At 27.7% G+C, this 13,076-nt stretch overlaps 1 long non-coding RNA gene across 1 annotated transcript; it reads right to left on the bottom strand.

The window, feature by feature from the left end:
- Window positions 1–9,731: 9,731 nt before the first annotated feature.
- Window positions 9,732–12,804, bottom strand: LOC114415607. The gene is made up of 3 exons (XR_003667385.1): window positions 12,674–12,804; window positions 12,141–12,236; window positions 9,732–9,868 (listed from the first exon to the last, which is right to left on the bottom strand). It is a non-coding gene; the product is annotated as an uncharacterized LOC114415607 (long non-coding RNA).
- Window positions 12,805–13,076: the final 272 nt, after the last annotated feature.

The following is a 13,076-nucleotide window of genomic DNA, read 5'->3' as shown; positions in this document are numbered from 1 at the left end:
AATATTGCAGTGACCCCATTCAGGTAGGTAACGATATAAATTAAGTGAGGGAAGCCGAAGTGCCCTCTTTCTCTTCATCTTTAAAATCAAAAGTACTTTGTCCTAATTTGGGGAACCAAATTTTGTTAAAACATTTTGGCTTCTTGAGGGGCTTGTTTGGCCATACTCAGTGTCAAAAGTGAAGGACAATATGAATATACACAAGTGCCTTATAAATTATCCTCCCTTCCCCTTAGCCATTATAACGAGCGTCAGATTTTGAAACTAAATCTTGAATCTTGTAAGTGGCATTTCATTAAACCATCCTTCACCAAACCTAAAGCTTGTTCGTCACCTTTTAACCAATCTTCACATAACTTGTTTTACGGAAAGTTTAGTTATCAATTTCATCCCTTTATTTTATTTAAAATATTTAATTAGGTTTTTTATTTTCTAAAGCTTTAATTGGGTCTTATTTAAGAAAAAAATGCCTCAATGTGATTATTTCTGTTTGAATTTGCAATTTATCACCATGAGCTTCAATGGAACGAAAAGGACCACATTAAAGTATTTTTTTTAAAAATAAAGAACTACATTAAAGCATTTAAAAAATAAAAGATTTGATTGGAACTTTCAAAATAAATAAAAAGATCTAATTAAACATGCTAAATAAATAAACAACCAAATTGATAATTAAATTTTTCCTTGAATAATTACGTACAATTGTCAAGTCCATATAAGAAAAAGGAACAATGATGTTTATAGATGAAAATATTTGAAAGGGAAAAAGTAATATTTAAATAAACAATTTTCTATTTTAATAGACGAAAATAGGCCATAATTTTCACCATTTTATATTTTATTTAAAAATATTATGGAACAATATTTGACTAAAAAATATTTAATTAATATATTTGTGCATTTTTCTTACTAAATTATTTAATTTTTATATTATATGTTTATCATATTTTCTCTCTCAATTACACGTCTTTTCTAACTTTTTATATACTAATCACAAACAAAAAATTTGGTTACATGTTTTATGACTCCCGAAGCATTGCCCTCATAGTGTACCAAAAGTAACGTGCAACAGTATAAATAAGAAAATATAACATTAAATAAATAAATCCAGACAAAAAATATCTTTAATGTGCGTAATTAATATACATGTGCTTTTTTATATTTTTTATTTTCACTTTTTCTTTCAGTTGTTTAAATAAACAAGGAGAATTTGTTACCTTTTCTTCTTATTTTTACTCGTCTAAACAATACATTATTATTTATTTGTCTTTTATTTATATTTTTCTTCTTTCTATTTCATTCCTAGGAAAACAACATTTCTACATGATGTCCAAGGCATTTTCACTAGTTTAAGTACATGCTTATTTTATTGTTGTAAATAGACTTTTGGGACAAAATAAAATTTAGAAAAACATTTTTTTCTTTTGTAAAATTGAATTTGTGGATAACTAAATTTAGCCTAAAATTCATACATTGTATTTTAAACGGAAATCCAAACATAACCTAAGTCAGTCTTATAACATATTTTGGTCCAATTATATAAAAAAATTCATCAACATATATGTTATTTAATTTTCAAAAGTGCATAACATTAAGAACGTAAGAAAAACAGCTCTGTCTTTAGCAAATAAGAGTAATTTTCATTACCTCGTACACGAAAATGGTTAAAACTGTTAATTTGACTGCTATACTCTAGTCTATACGTAACGACATGCGAGGATTATGAAATGATGTGTAAACCAACTAAACAATTGACAATTGACAATTGACATGTGGAAAGACAGGGAAAAGAATGAATGACACATAACAAAAGAGTGCATCCATTTCGTACCATTTTAAATGAGCTAATTAAATCGAAAAATTACTTAGGAGTTAAATAAAAGAATAAATTACAGTAATATTTCAGAGTTTTTATTAAATTATACATAATTTTAAATTTTTTTATTTTCGGTGATATAACCTTTTTTAATTAAATTATACATGTAAATCAAACTCAAAGGTTTAAGTTAATCTACATTTTTAGTGATATATTAATTGTGTTTAAAGGAACTGATTTTAAATCATATATTTTTTTATGAAAGACATTTCAGTTCAAATTGAATAAAATCATTATAAATAAGGAAGAAAAAATTATGAAGCAATAGTGTAAAAAAAATTATATAATTATTCAATCATAATTTTTATATATAATAAGTTTGTTAATTTTTAAAATAATTATTTTAAAATAATTTGATATTGAATGATGTGTAAAACTAGTTGATAAATAATAGAATTTTTCTCTTTGAATATTTAAAGAAAATACATACTTTGGATCATTATAAATACTAATGTTATATATTTCATACCACTCCTTTTTTAATATTTAAAATAAGTGCATATTTTTGGATCATATAATATAGAATAATAATATTTAGTATATTTTTAAGAAACTAACAAAAGAATTAAAAAGAAAATATTTCTTAAAAAATAATAAAAATGCATAAAAAAATTATGAAAAATATTATTTTTTAGACTTTAATAAAAAAAATCTTTTAAATTTTTAGTTAATGATATGATCCAAGTGGGAAGGAAGGGTAAAAGGGCGAAAGAGGTTGACAGCTGTGGTGTCTCCATCAGTAGCTGCAATTTGCAACCACCCCTCTCATTTATTACTTTTCTTCCACTCCAAAAACGTTGCATCCCAATTTACTTTTATCTCCTCTTCTAATCCGTAGACTCCTTCACGTGCACACAACCCATTAACACTAATATGTTGCATTGGCCTAAACGGAAACAAGTCTTAATAGAATTCTTATCCTCCTACCTTTCCTAATCCGCCATGCTATTTGTCTTTATTGCTCATTTATGATTCTCACTTTGGTCAGGCTTGAAAGAAATGGTACAAATATGTAATCATCACATGCCAACTTTGGACATTGATTCCTTTCTTAAGTTAGGCCCCATTATGGGATTTTCTGTTTTGAAATATTTTAATTTTATCTTTCATTTTGAAAACGGTTGCAAAATAAAAAAGAAATTTCATAATTATTTCCAAATTTCTTTTATGTATCTTCAACATTAAAATTTTATAATTTTAAAAAAGGTCAATATAATGTACTCACGACCCACTACTGTAATTATTATCGACAATCAATAATTGACAACGTAACCAATGAAGTGAGAGAGAGGTGCTAGAGGATTAGAGGAAACAACAAAAACTCACATACATATTTTTATTGTTTTTTAAATGGAGTAAAAATTGTTTTGAAAAAGAAGCAAAAAATCAACTCAACCTCATTTTTGTCAAACATGTTTCTCTTCTGAAATTACATTTTAACATGGAAAAACAAAAACTAACAACCATTAACGGGCTTTAGTTTCTATTTTGTTACTACTCCCTCCATCCTTAATTATAAGATTATTTTCATAAATTTGTTTGACTATTTTTATAAGATCATTTTTTAACTTCTAGATGTATTAATTATTTTTTTTCTTACATACCCTTATTTGATTATTTTCTCTCCAAACATCAATAAAAAATAATTAAATAGATAAAAAGATAAAAAAATAATAATTTTAGAGTGATAGTACAACTAATTGACATATTTAATGTGATTAACCAAGCTAATTACTTTTTTTAAGGGATGTTAATTAATTGAAAGAGTTTTACAATTAGGAATGAAAAGAGTATTAAGTACTCCCTTCGTACTTGTAAAAAATAAAATTATTCCTAAAACACCCTCCATTAGAACTTGTTAATATAAATAAAATAAATTCATTAAAAATATAGTTATAATTAAATAAAGGATATTTTATGAATGATATCATTAAATAAGGATGGAATTAGTTAGATTAACTTATATAGGAATTTAATATATAATGCAACTTTTTTACTTATATGAATCTGGAGAGTACTAATACTACCTTGTATTTATTAATGTTTGATATAGTATTTCCTTTGTCTCAAAATAAATGTCACATTCGAGAGAAAACATTATTCTAAAACAAATGTTAATTATTCTAAAACAAGTGTTGTATTAATTTTTTAATGTAATATCAATTATAGTATTTTTTTCACTAATGTTCCTGATAAGTGTCATCTTACATTTTCCAATGCAATATTAATACAAAAGCTAGTTTTGTAAAATTATCACTTTCTTTCATTTATTTATTATCTTTTATTAATTTATGCAAAACAATATAAGACACAATACTTATTTTGAGACGAAAGAAGTATTGATAAATAATTAAATATTTTATTTCATTTAACAATTCATGTTTTTAACTAGTATTTAAATGCTCCAAAAAACTAGTATTTAAAAATATTTTATAATTTAAATACTAACCAAATAGTAGAAAGACGTTTTAAATGAAAGCAACAAATAAATAAAAGTAAAATAATATTGACTTTCTCCATACCAAAATTACTAATATTTAAAGTTAATACACACAATTTTAAAAATATTTAATATCACTCACAAACTTCATATTCAATCTAAAATGTCCTCATGAGATAGTACTGTAGTTATTTATATTTACTATAGAAGTATTATATGTTAGTAAAATATTTATAATATAAAAATATTCATATTGTACAAAAGGCTACGACAGAGAACAGAATTAATTGGAACATTCACCAACGACTATGTCCATGTCTGGTTTTCAGATTAAAAATACTTTTGAGCTAATTTTAGCAAAGGATTAAGATTTTTGTTTTTATTTATTAGATTTATTTTGAAATGTGTACATAATTAAGACTGAATATGAATCGAGTTTAGTTGAGTTCGATTTAATTTAACTCGATTCATTAATATTTAACTTAGTTAAAGCTTGATTTAAGTTCGACATGAATATTTTTTTTTAGGTCGAACTCAACTTGATTAAAGCTCGCAAGCAATTTGTTAGCTCAAATCACATGAACCAAAAGTTAATTTTTTTAAATTCTATACAACAACAACAACAACAACAACGCCTTATCCCACTAGGTGGGGTCGGCTACATGGATCAACTTCCACCATAATGTTCTATCAAGTATCATACTTCTATCCAAACCATTAATTTATTAGTAGATTTTACATAAAATGATTGTTTAATTTTTTTTTTAAATGAACATAACTAAACTTATTTTATTAGCTTTATAGAGTCATAAGATATGATAAAAAAAATTACACCAAAATTTACATGTCTTATATATATAAATTAATAGAAAACTCAATATATATATATATATATATATATATATATATATATATATATGTTAAGTTCAACTCATTTATTTAATGAACTTAATTTTTAATTAAAATTTAATTCATTGAATTCATAAAATTCAACGTGCTAAATATTAAATCAAATTTGAAATTATTTTTGAGTTCATTCAGTTGATTATCACACCTATGCACAATATTTCGTCAGAAAAATAATGAATAATGCTTTTTGAAAAAATAGTATATTTATTTATAGTGTAAATTATAAAATATTATTTATAATAAATTTAGAATTGAATGACTATATATTGTTACTATAAAAAATTACATTTTCAATTAATTAAATTTTTTGTTAGTATAACTTATGATATTATTAAACAAATAGTTATTATAAAAAATAATAAATTATTTATCTATAATAATTTGTGATTAGATTTTTTTTTGTTGAAGTGTAGGAGACAAAGGGCTTTGCCATTACAAAAAATTATTAAGCACTTGTATAATTAGTGATGAAATAACAATGGAATGTTATTTTATACGGTTAATGAATAATTTGTTTTTCTTATAAGTTTATTTATTTTTATAATAATAATCTTAAAAAAATATATTTATATAGCAATTTTTTTGATTAAAAATTTAAAAACATTTATATTAACAATACATAAAAACCAACCTGATGTTTTTGTCTTTCTCTTTTTTGTATAGAGAAGAGAGAGGGCCTAAAAGAAGTAAGTAGACATGTTATGTAGATTGAGAAACAAATGAAGCAAAACAATAACTAGGGCATGGGGTGCTGGGGATATGTATGTGGTATGTCATCAAATCCCATCTCTAATCTACTCTGCCTTTTTGGTCCATTGTCGATTCCAAAGCTACCACCGTCAAGGAAACACCGACTTAGCAATGATTTATCCATTTGAATTATTTTTATTTTGCTCTTTGCCTTTTCCTTTTTGATAATTTAGAATTTGCCTTTCTTCCCATTAGGGTAGGGACCATGTTTATTTCTAATTTTCTATCTTCTCATCAACATGCAATGGATGCGGATCACCACTTCTGTCTTTCTATCTCCAAGGACCACTCCCACATGGTCCCATCCACATACCTTTCCTTGTTTGTTTTCCTAGGAAAATGGATTAATATTCTGTGCCTTCCCAATGTATATAACGTAAAAAAAAAGTGTTGAAATGATTTCTTGCCCTTCTTTTCTGACTTCTTTGTTTCATGTTGTAGATATATTGATTGAACATTATATGGATATTTTAATTTTAAAAAATTATAAATATAAAATAAATGTATTTTAAGAAGGTATTGGAATTTATAAATAAAATATACATAATTAAGAAAGTATTAATATATATATATCATAAGTAAAGTGTGGTTTTTATGTCTCTTGATCTATACGCATGTTTCTCTGTTAAAAAATAATTTTATGCTGTAGTGTTGGTTGTCCATTTGATGACGTTATGTGTTGATTACCTTAACCCTTAAAGCTATCATAAGACTTGAGGAGCAAAACAAAAATCAATTACATTGGCCTTAGGAACATAAATCTCATGCCTTTTTTTCTTAACTACAAATGAGGCCACAATTAAAAGCCTCTAGGGAAAAAAAATTGAGCCATATCAACTCTTACAACATTCAAAATAAAGTCAGAAGCTAATTCATACACACGATAAACATCTTCACTCAAAAGAGCAGCAATCTTGTCAGCGGGTTGATTTGCCTCTACGTAGATATGATTTCATGTAACATGTCCAATGTAGAAATGCACTCTATGATTGATTATTGGACATGAAATATTTATTTTATGTATGTTTATAATTTTCAACAAAGATTAATCATTATTTCCAAAAAAAATTATTTGGTACTGATATTATGATTTACAAAAGAAAATGAATTGATCTAATATTTAATGTTATAAAAAGGATGTTGTAGACAACAGCCATTGAACAAAGTCTCACAACGAATTTTGAATTCAAATAAACTCTTATTTTCCTAAAACCTCTCAACCAGGCCAACTTAAGAGTTAAGACCCAACATGATCGCTTTCAATTCTGCCACAAAGATCGAACTCTCACCAAAAAAAGCAATGTAGCCACATAAGAAGGCACCTGCTTCGTTACGAAGAATGATATTAACTTGAATTTTTTGTGTCCTTATAATTAATAATTTAAATTATATTTATTGTAAAGATTATTATTTGGGAGCAAAGTGCCTACAATAATCATTATCCACTTTATAACAAGATTAATCAACCAAGTGGTTAAATATACCTTTTTCTATAAATGCAACCATTCAATATAAACTTTCTTTTACTTTCCCCACTTAAATGATGAAATCAAAGGTCTTAATGTAATTATAAACTGTTTTTTTTTTAGGAATTATAAATTGTTATGTAACATAAATTTGAAATTTTTATAATAATTATTTTAAAATTTATATCTAAAATAATTTATAATTTGAGAGAAGGAAATATTGAGGCTCGTTAAGGATAATATTGTTCACATAATAAAAATCAGAGGTGCAGAAAATAAGTATAGTAGTGCAGAAAGTAAATGCCTCAATTTTTCCTCCACGACCCATTTGAAATGGGTTGGACAAGACTTTCAATTTTGATAAAACATCCGGACCCCACTGAGTTACTCGTCTCATTCAGTTAATTCAACATAAGAGTTGAAATGGGCCCATTTCCCTTGAATTTATTTGGTTGGATTCTTCTATTCATTCAAATTATTCTAAAATCTAAAGTCATATTTGGAGGTTGTTGTGTAGTGTACGTGTAGCTTTAAGCCGTAATTATCATGTTAGTTACTATAAACTAGGAGAAGAGAGATACTATGTGTCTATATTTAAAAAAAAAATAAAGAGAGAGAGAGAAACGAGGTTAAATAAAATATGAGAGTAGCAATTGTGTGATAGTTAGTAATTACTTAATGAAAATGACGGAAAAAACGACTAACATAAAGTGTACAAAAAATTAGATATTTCATTATAATAGTTATAGCTTTGAATAACTTTTATGCATGAGAGCATTTTTAAGAATTATTATTCAACGAGATAAGTTTTAGGAATTCTTGAAAAATAATATTTTCAAGAATTTTCTTAATATTTTATGTCTATAAATTTATTCTTTTAATCTTTATTTTTAAATTGAATTTCAAAATTTTATTAAAAAACTTATCAATAGTTAAAAATAAAATTTTATCACAATATAAATTATTTATCACAAATCTAAAATATAATTTATGTTAAAAAAATAGTTATTTGTTACAAATTTTAATTATAATATAATTAATGCATTCTAAAATATTTATTTATCATAATTTTTAGTCAAACTCTTATAGTATAGACGAAAGTGAACAAAATAAATAACAAATACTTATTTATTATAAATTTAAGTTAAACTCTTTGAAGATTGAAACAAAATACAAAATCAATGATGTTCAAAAACTGAACCTAAATGTCTTTATTTTAAGATTGTAGTAGTTTAGAAAGTTATATCTTAGCCAACAAAATAAATAACAAAACAAGTTATGACAAGGATTCAAAATGTAAATAAATGCTTTAAAACTGTTACAACGAAGGTTTATATTGCAGAAAGAAAAGCGTGAATTTATTAAGTATAGTTATCTAAATTTGAAATGATAAGAAAATGGTTTATTTTAGTGTAAGATATGAATTTTTTCCATTATTAAATTCTTTAGAAAGAATAAAAGTTTATTGAAAAAGTAAAAACTATAAATTTCTTAACATAATTTTTTGGCAAATGCACATTGATTAAGGAAATAAAAATGGTTTTTTTTGAAAGGTATCTTTTTGCCAAAATTTCTAATGCACTTTTAATGTAATTTTCAACACAAATCTTTTTGTAATTAGCAAGATCCTAAATTTTTTATCATCTGATTCTTGAGTATAAAAATATGAATATCTTTTTTAAGGTATAATATATGATAATAAAAAAAGTTGTATAAAACAATTTTTAAAAAAATATAGAATAACTCATTCTTAGCTTTTATAGATCAATTATTTCAAAGTCACTACTGAGTTCATCATGATGCCACATGGGACACAAAAAAATACTATTATCTGACACCAAATCAAAACTGTTTTGCTATTCAGACCAACATGAAAATGAAATGTACTCTTAATATATATATAAAATTCAAGGCCATTAAAATAGTGCGTTACAAATTTAGGTATTAAAATGATGGTTTACTCAAAATTAAATCCCATACACTTAATATTATTATGTAGAAAATCATTTTATTTTCAAGTTATATGTCGTAAATAGAAACAATAAAGAAAATGCATTTTCCATATTTAAGAAGGGAAAAAAATGTCACTCAAATATTCCTTAATTACCATGTATAACCGCGGTGAAAGCTAAAATCTCTTGGCCAAAAAATAATCCAAACTACATTTGGTGACACCACTGATCTGTACTCTTTAGACGAAAAAGTTCAGTCAGATGTGGTGCCATAAAATGAGTCAAATTGAACTTATTCATGAGGAAAGCAAACCAAAAACTCACTTTTCATAGTGCATTGAATCAAATTTTTCCACAATGGATGCTTCGGTCTGAACTCTTATTTTGTTGCTTCAACCTGTTCAGAAGTTTCCGTTTGTTTCAGTTTTTCCAAGGAAGAAATTCGACTTTCCAGTGATTTGTGGAGGCCATTCATCTGGAAAAGCAAGGGAAGTTAATTCATCAAGTGGAACAGCACAAGGGGGTTGTAAAAATTGCAGTACCAGTTTTCAAAATTTCAAACAAAACCGACTCTGGCCACTCATTCCTTTCTGGTGCAAGAAAATAATGGAGGGAGGAGATGATTGCCAATATGCAAGGGATTACTACAAAAGTATGACAAATGTACTATCTCCAAAAAGCATTGAACAATATTGCTCATTTCTGTGAGCAGACATAATTTGGATTAAAGATTCAAATAGAGAAATCCCAAAAACATGGCAGCAAAACATATTTTGCCCCCAAACGAACAATTAGATAAAAAAAAAACAACTGCATTTTCTTAATTTAACAATGAACATAAATTTTAAACCGTGAGAGATAAGAGGCATTCATTTGGAGACAACAACAAATTATGATGCTAGTCAACAGATCTCATTGGATTCCTCATTCAAGCAAAATTTACACATGCCTTCAAAACTATATTGAATGCAACAACTAAAGCATTGCATTTAACATCATAAGTCATAAGCCTAGAAATAGAATATAACAATCAGATTCATCCTCTGTTCACTTTGAAAGTCCCTTACAAGCACCAAAAAAGAAATTTTTGCCCATTCTATTTGTCCAACAAACAAGACTAAGTCACTATTAATAAAACCACTTTACATATATCAAAGAAGGTAAGACAGGAAAGCATTGGATCCAAATTAACGGAAATGTGCTAGAGAAGTTGAGGAGGTCTTGCAGAGAACAAAACAAGGAGAAATATTTATTTGCAGATTTTGTAATCGAGACAAAGAGAAAAGAATTTTATGAGACCATAATATTTTAAAAAGGCTAGGGAGGAACAGCTCAAGGTCAGGACTCAGGAGGAAGCTAATATGAAGTGGAAAGTGGTGTGGTTCGCTGTTACCTGGACCATTTGGTTACATAAGAACGAAATTGTCTCTAACAAATAACAATGGCAGTCATGGATAAGGATAAAGTGTGGGAATTGGTTAAGCTAAGGTCGTGGCTCTGGTTGGCATGTAAAGGAAAACAATTTCCTTACTCTTTGTATGACTGGTCTACATTACCAATGCTTTGTTTGACAGGTGTGTGTTAATTGAAATTGAAAAGGGATATGTGTAGAAGGTCTGGCGGTCTGATATATGCTAGAAGGCCTGATACGGAATTGACATAATTTGGAGGAACATCAGGTACCTGTAAATGGTTCCATGTTGGGGAGGTTCTACTTTGGTTTTTTAAGAGTTATGCAGGTCAGTGAATTTGAGACACTATATAGATATTAAAACAACACTGTTGCAATAAAGGAATAGCTGTGTGAAGGGATTGATTGGCGGAATAGATTCGAACCAGGTATAGATGTTAAAGGCTGATATTAGGCAGGTTACAGTAGATATGTTTTGCTGGGGAAGCTTATTATTGCACATTGAGCTGGGTTTAATTTTAGTATTCGAAAAGTGCGGATTTGGGTCTAACTCAACCTCAAAAGCTAGCTCATAAGGTGAGATTTGTCTCCCACTTATATACTTTATCTTGACCTTATCTCTAGTTGATGTGGGACTTGGGTTTTTCCAACACGTATAAGTAGTTTGAAGACAAGTATCCTTAGGGATTTATGCTTGAAGCTGAATATCTTTTTTGTAAGATGTTTTTGGGTAGGGTACCACTTGAACCCCCATCAATCAAGTTCTTTGTTTGGCTGATAATAAGAAAACATACAAAAAACCTGCCAACAGCAAGAGCAATCTTCCTATTGAACAAACTAATGAAAAGAAATCTCAAAATAAATAAAATATACGTAGATATTACAAGTATTAATCCTATTGTTGGCTCAACATAGCTGCTGCTAAATGAGTAAGACTTAAGTTATTATTGCACCAGGCAATGACTTCCAAATATTTTGGACATGTATTCTATTGTCCATTCTGCACTAGAGTAAATATCAATAGGGTACCATAACTGCCACTCTCAAATATGCAAACTCCACACATACACCAATTAGCCCCCCGAGCCACACCAAAAAAACATACTGCTAAAATTGAAACTGAACAGAAGATTATCCTAGATGGAGTCTGAAAGAGTAAAACACAAATTCAACCATGTAGAAAATGTCTCCTATAATTAATCATACCATTAACATTCTGTTTGGTAGGAAGGGGGAAGGATTTTAATCCCTTGTAAAGTTCAGAAGTTAGGAAGGGAGAGGAGGAATAACAAGAAGGCCAACCAAAATCCCTCCCTTCCAAGTTTTGCCTCCTCACCTTTCAATTCAATCAAAAGCTGGATCAGGAAATGAAGCAGTCTGCCTCCCTCTGCACAATCCTCACTCCATCAATCAAAAGACGAAATACATGCATCTAAATTATATCAAACAAAAAAGGTCACCTTTCCAACATTTTGTAGCTCTGGATCAGTAGAATAGCTTTTAAAAAACAGCCACAACACAGCATTGCTATAACCATTGCTGAAGACATCAACATAGAAGCAACAACAACAACAAGGGAACATATTTATGAAGTAAACAGAAGCCCCAATCAATTCTAGCATTCTTACATGTATTATTCGCATTTCTAATATATTCATCTCAACAATCATTATCATCATCATATCATATCAGTTTTACCCCTCTCTCAAACCAAAAATCCAAAATGGTAAATCTAATTTATTACCACCTAGAAATTCTTTCAATTAACGGCTCTCGCTAATGACATGATTAGAGGAACAAAAACACTAAACACAACATAAATCATGCAAAATAATAAATAATAAAAAAAGAAGGAAAATTGATGTGTACCCGTTGAATATAGTATAAGTGCGCGAGCTTGTAATCGTTGTGGAGGCTGTAGAGGCCCAGAAACGACGCCGCTGCAGCACCGGTGAAGAACGATGCCAATCTCACTCCAATAACACACCCCATTTCCCCCCTTCTCTCTCTCTCAGAGTTCACAAATAACGAATAACTCCTTTCAACGATGCTATGCTGCTGAAAACACGCCGTCTCTACTATGGACACCAGCGACGTCGTTTTACCTCACCCTCACTACATTGGCGGTTAGTTTATTTTTTTATTTTTTAAAAAAGTATTTTTTTATAAAACATATACGACTTGTTTTTTTTTTAGAAGAACAAAACAAACTGTTTTATAAGAAAAAAATTTAGACAATTACGTTAAAAAGGTAAAAAAATTACTTATTTAA

This window comes from Glycine soja, chromosome 6, assembly GCF_004193775.1.
Source record: "Glycine soja cultivar W05 chromosome 6, ASM419377v2, whole genome shotgun sequence".
Lineage (NCBI taxonomy): Eukaryota > Viridiplantae > Streptophyta > Magnoliopsida > Fabales > Fabaceae > Glycine > Glycine soja.
The sequence above is the reverse complement of the archived record's forward strand: the minus strand, read 5'-3'. Positions and strand labels throughout refer to the sequence as shown.